Below are 5,777 nucleotides of genomic sequence, written 5' to 3'. Positions count from 1 at the left end.
GTTTTATAAGAGTGAAAAAATAAAATTCTATCCTGCTTAAGCCAGAATTTATGCCTATCATTTATAACCAAATGCAATTTTTTTTTTTTTTTTTTTGAGACAGAGTCTCGCTCTGTTGCCCGGGCTAGAGTGAGTGCCGTGGCGTCAGCCTAGCTCACAGCAACCTCAAACTCCTGGGCTCAAGTGATCCTACTGCCTCAGCCTCCCCAGGAGCTGGGGCTACAGGCATGCACCACCATGCCTGGCTAATTTTTTCTATAGATATTTTTAGCTGTCCATATAATTTGTTTCTATTTTTAGTAGAGACAGGGTCTCACTCTTGCTCAGGCTGATCTCGAACTCCTGACCTCGAGCAATCCACCCACCTCGGCCTCCCAGAGTGCTAGGATTACAGGCGTGAGCCACCGCGCCCGGCCAGAAATGCAATTTTTAATGATAACCCACATCTAACATATAAAGAATCAGAGATCTTTAAAAAAATCACCTCTCAGGAAGGAGTCAACAGTAAACATTTAGCCATTGCTCTTTTTGGGACCCGTTTGAGTATCTTCCCAGCCATCTGGATGTTCCTAATAAAGAAGCTGTGAACATTCACAAAACACATGCTTGTAATTCAAAATTACTTTTACAGCAAGTTAAGGGTACTTTTATAAGCATCTGTGAAATTAGGCCAAGCCATATAAATGTATTCTCAGAAACAAGTAAAACCAGTGGGCTATAAAAATAAAAGACATAAAAATTGAAACAACTTCAAGATGATACTAAAAAGTACTATTATGTTAGGTCGATACAGTTTTACTTCTGGACAAAAACTTTAGAAGGAATGGATAAAAAATGCCCATTAAAATTAGTTGTGCAGTTAAGATGCAGTAGGAAAATACATAATGTTATAGAATTAAAGGGGGAAGTATCCAAAGAATGCATTCCTATGGATGTGTATTTTTACCAAGGATATTTAAATAAGTTTTTATTTTGGTTTTGAGGTAGGGATTACAAAAAAGAGAGAGTCTAATAAACAGACTTGGCCGTGCATTGTAGTGAAAGCTACTACCTCAACTCCACACCAGTAATGCCTACAACTCCCCTTTTATTGGTGAAATATCTGAGAATTGTGTGTAAAATATACAAGCCATAAAACCAAAGCCCTTTTTCTCTCTACAAAAATGGCTAACACAGCCCCGTGCCCTTTTGTTTTGTTTCATTCTTGCTCTGAGAGATTGTTTGAAGGGGCGTTTCTATCTCCAGCTCAGGATTTCTCAGCCTAAGCACTGTTGACACTTGGACAGATCATTCCTTGCCGTGGAGGGTGGCAGGCTGGCCTGTGCATCATGGGATGTTTGGCAGCATCCCTGGCCTCTACCCACTGGGCGCCAGTAGCGGCAACCCCTGTAGAGTCATAACTATCAAAAACATCTCCAGACATTGCCAAAGTCCTATGGGGGTGGGGTGGGGATCCATCCCCAGTTGAGGAACATTATTTAGGCTGTTTTTGAGTTCACTCCAAGGTTGGAGAAATTGCCTGATGCTAAGTAAGTTGGAAGCAGGCAAAGAATTGGAGCTCTCCTTCTGCCAATGTTTACAATTCTTTCCCTTAGAGGAGTGGGACAGTAGAGATGGCTTTAGACAGCTACGGGGTCCTCTCACCTAAAGGCCCTTGTTTCTCCGCTCAGACCCTGAGCACTTAGCATGTCTGACGGCCAAGTCCTCCTGCGCACCGTGAGGGCAAAGCAAACCCTCTCCCTGCCGTAACTGGTCTTTGCCTACTGCTCCTTGTTCCCTTCTCTTTGGCCTTGAGGGGAGGAACTAAGGCCGAAATACTCATTAGTCTCTCCCGGCCAAGTTGCCTCTGCTCTAGTGAAATAACCTGGAGCGGGAGCAGAAGCACCTCCAGCTTCCCAAAGCGGCCATCGGCTACTCCAGACAGGACGCAGCTTCCCTTCCCACTGTTGCTGCTCTGAGAACGCACGCTTGCTAAAGTCACACAGAATCCGGTTCCAGGGAGAAACAATGTGCTCACTTATTTCTCCTTCCTTGTTCCCAACTGGAATGCCCCCAAGGACTGCGGCAGCACAGGTGAAAATCCACGTTGGCCCCGGGAACTAGAGACGTGAAGCCTCCAAGCACCAAAAACGTGAACAGATTCTTGCAGGAAATAAGAGACCGGACTGAAGGAAGGGCCAGCTCACCTGAGAGTCATCATAGGAAGAGAAAAAGCCACCAGGAGAGGACGTGGAAAGCGTCTCTGGCGTCTCCCGGAGCCTTCTCCTCAGGCAGTTGCAAACTCTAAGTCAGCGTCTGCCTCCTCTGGGTTATAAACTCGTGACAGCAGACAGGTGATCTGTTTTTACTCTCCATTTCACCCCGGTGGCAACATTTTGGGGATGAATAAATGAATCAATCAATAAAAAGAGAGAATTGCTTTCCTGCACAGGGCTGTCTTTCCTTTTTATTCACAGTGTTTTCACATACTAATTTTTTTTTAATTTTTTATGAAATCTAATGTATCCATCTTTCCCCTGTTAGGACCATTTTTCGAATGCTCCTTGCTACCACCAAGATGGCATAAGTATTCACCAAAATTTTCTCCCAGTACTGTTACGGTCTCATTTGCAAGATCTAATTCTTAAATCCATGTGGATTTTATTTCTGAAAGAAATGAACTAGTGCCAGCTACTTTGTTTCAGAGACAATTTCTCCTAAGTTGAAAACTTCAGCTGTATCTGGTTGTGTGATGTCATTAAAGATAATAGGATTCAGGATCAGAAGGTCTCGTGGTTCTAAAGTTCAGCTCCACTTACTGTGCAAATTTTTAGCAAGTCATTTAACCTTTCTGAGAATTATCAGCAACTTTTATGGGAAGTGGACTCAAGGGAAGAGGCAGTTCAGGAATCCTCATGAATAAAACAAAGAGAGAGGGTGGAAGGATGGAGGGTGGAAGGGTAGCCTAATGGTTGGGAGGGTGGGCTTGAGTCAGACTACTTGGGTGTCCATCCCTGCACCTGTCCTGTTGTCATCTATAAAATGGGATAAAAATAGGATCCTTTTTTGTATGGTTTATTTGGAAGGTTAAATATTATTAAATTAACAAATGCAAAGCACTCAGTCCAGTGTCTGGATCATGTGATGACAAGCAATGCCCAATAGTTCTTGTGGAAAGGGATGTCATTGCTTCCATGAGGATAACCAATCAGAAAAGATCCTCCTTTTATACTTACTGTCTTGAAGAAACTAGGCAAGGATGTCATCCACATGTGCTCCAATCTTCTAATTTTATCTTCTAGCTATTCTGAAATATATGCTATATTAATAGTTATTAGCCTAAATGTTCCTAACACAAGGAAATGATAAATGTTCGAGGTGATGGATATTCTGAACACCCTCATTTGATCATTACATATTGTATGACTGTATCAAACTATCACATGCACCCCATAAATATGTACAAATAGGAAGCATTAATAAAAATGATATTTTTTAAAAATGTGCTCCAAAGTGAGTTCATAGGAATGGTATAGAAAAGGAAGTAGAAACATCAGTTGACTGACAATACAACCAAAGTCACCCACATCCAGTTCTAATTTCCTTCCGTGCTCGCAAATGTCTTGCCTATGGTCTATTCTTAACACAGGAAGGGTAATCGCTAATGTTTTTCCAGTTTTAAGGAAGTAATTTTATTAAATCCAGTAAATTTCTACCTTGAAGTTTATAAAAACCAATTCCCTTCATATGGACAGATTTTAATAACATAACTGGATATGAATATCTCTAAAAAGGACTGATAAAAGTGTCACATTGAGTAAGAGAATGTGGATGGCAGAGAACAGGTATCTCACAAGCCGAATCATAATGAACCTTTTTGCTACCATTTTAAGCCCCTAAAACACAGGAGGAACAGGGGCAGGGTGCATGTTTTAACTACATGGTATCAGAGAATAATAAATACTAAACCATTATTTTCACATCTGCTTTCCTTTCCTATGTTCCCCTGGGCTGTGGGCTCTGAAATGACCGAGCCTCACATCAGAGCAGGCAGGGCCGGGCCAGGATATGCGATGTCCAGAAACTGCCTTCAGTGATTAATGGAATCATATATCTCTTTCACTGAATTCGTATTAAGGGATTTATTACTTGTGCTGAATTTAACACTCTAACTTATTTGAAATCTCTTATCATTTCACAGTTTGTCACATAACTCAATAGCATTAGTTACTTAACTAAGGATAAAATAAATGTTTTACTGTTTTGGGTTTTTTTTTTTTTTTTTTGCTTTCATACTGGAAAATAAATGTTTTGCTTTTCTGACACATCCACTTCTACAGCAGAAACATTATCAATTGACAAGTTCCCACAGAGCACTCAAATGCTCAGTTGACATTGATGATTGTAAATATAGTTTACTAATTTTAAGTTTATTAAGCCATAAGACAAATTTATAATTTTCCTATAATACATTGAGTCTGAGAAGTAGCAGTAATTGGAAACTTGAAACAAATAGACTTTTTTCCTGCCCATAGCTCACGTTGGGAGAGCCTCTACCCCCAGCCTGGGTCCCCATAAATGAGCTGAGTGAGGGGGCTGGAGGTGGGAGCAGGGGCAGGTGCAGGCTGGGTATGTTCTCCACGACCACGTGAACAAGCAGCAGCCTGGGCTCCCTGTGTCCGGGTCTCTTGTGTTCCGTTGTTACCCTCCAGCCAGCCCGGTGCATCTACCTGTGCTGAGCTGCCCAGGACGTTCCCCAGCTCTCCCTGCTCTGACTGCCCAGCCATGTCTCTGATCCTTCCATTCCAGCCTCTGGGTGGACAAGTCCAGTCATCCCTCTCCTCTTCGGTGGGGGCCGGTTATCTCAGACTCAGAGGCAGGAGTGAAATGCCCCATGTGTGCTCAGATTCAAGCCATAGTCTCCACTGCAGGGCTGTCAACAGCAAAACTGGAGCTTTGGCTTCCATTGGCCATTTTGTGTTTCTTCCCTACATACTGGAAGCCAGAGAGACAAAGCAGTGATTAAGTGGGACTCCTGCTCTCCTGGCATAATACGATCAGAGTTTATGCGATCAGGGGTGCCAGGCCACAGAGTGGGGTGCTCATGATTAATGGCAGCAGCAACAGTGAAACCCCAGTTTCCCGCTTTCACATGGAAAAGAGCACGTGGCTCTCACCCAATCAATTTTCAGTTGTTACATCTTGACATTAATTATCTGAAACAGCAGAAAGTCAATTATTCTATTTTAATTTCTATTTAAAACTGAGATAGGAATCAGATCCTGTGCGAGGAATGTTTATCCAGAACAGGGGGAACAAGAACAAAATCACTCACTAATATATTTCTACTAAAAAAAAATTAATACAGCATTCTCTTTTCTTCCATAATTGTTCTCTCTTGAGTTTTCAGTTTTCTGAAAAACAAAGTTCTCAGATAGAATATTAGTGCTTTTTAATTTTAGATTTAAAAAAAAAAAAAGAATCATTTCTTTTTGGAAAACGGCTCCATGCCCTGCACGATTCCATTTCAGAGTTTCAGATGGCTCCGCCGACGTCTTCGGGCTGATTGGTCAAGGATCAGTGTCCGGCCAGATGTTGCAAATGTACTCAACAGACCTGGGTCAGTACTGGCAAGATTTATTATTTTTATTATTTTTCTACTTACTGGAGGACACTGTTCATTTTACTGGGAGCAGGAACTATTTACATTTTGACAGGTGTATTAGTTTCCTTGGGCTACCAGAACAAATTAACACAAACTTGGTGGTTAAAACAACCGAAATTTATTTTCTCACAGT

The sequence above is a fragment of the Lemur catta genome, chromosome 22 (assembly GCF_020740605.2).
Source record: "Lemur catta isolate mLemCat1 chromosome 22, mLemCat1.pri, whole genome shotgun sequence".
Classification (NCBI taxonomy): domain Eukaryota; kingdom Metazoa; phylum Chordata; class Mammalia; order Primates; family Lemuridae; genus Lemur; species Lemur catta.
The sequence above is the reverse complement of the archived record's forward strand: the minus strand, read 5'-3'. Positions refer to the sequence as shown.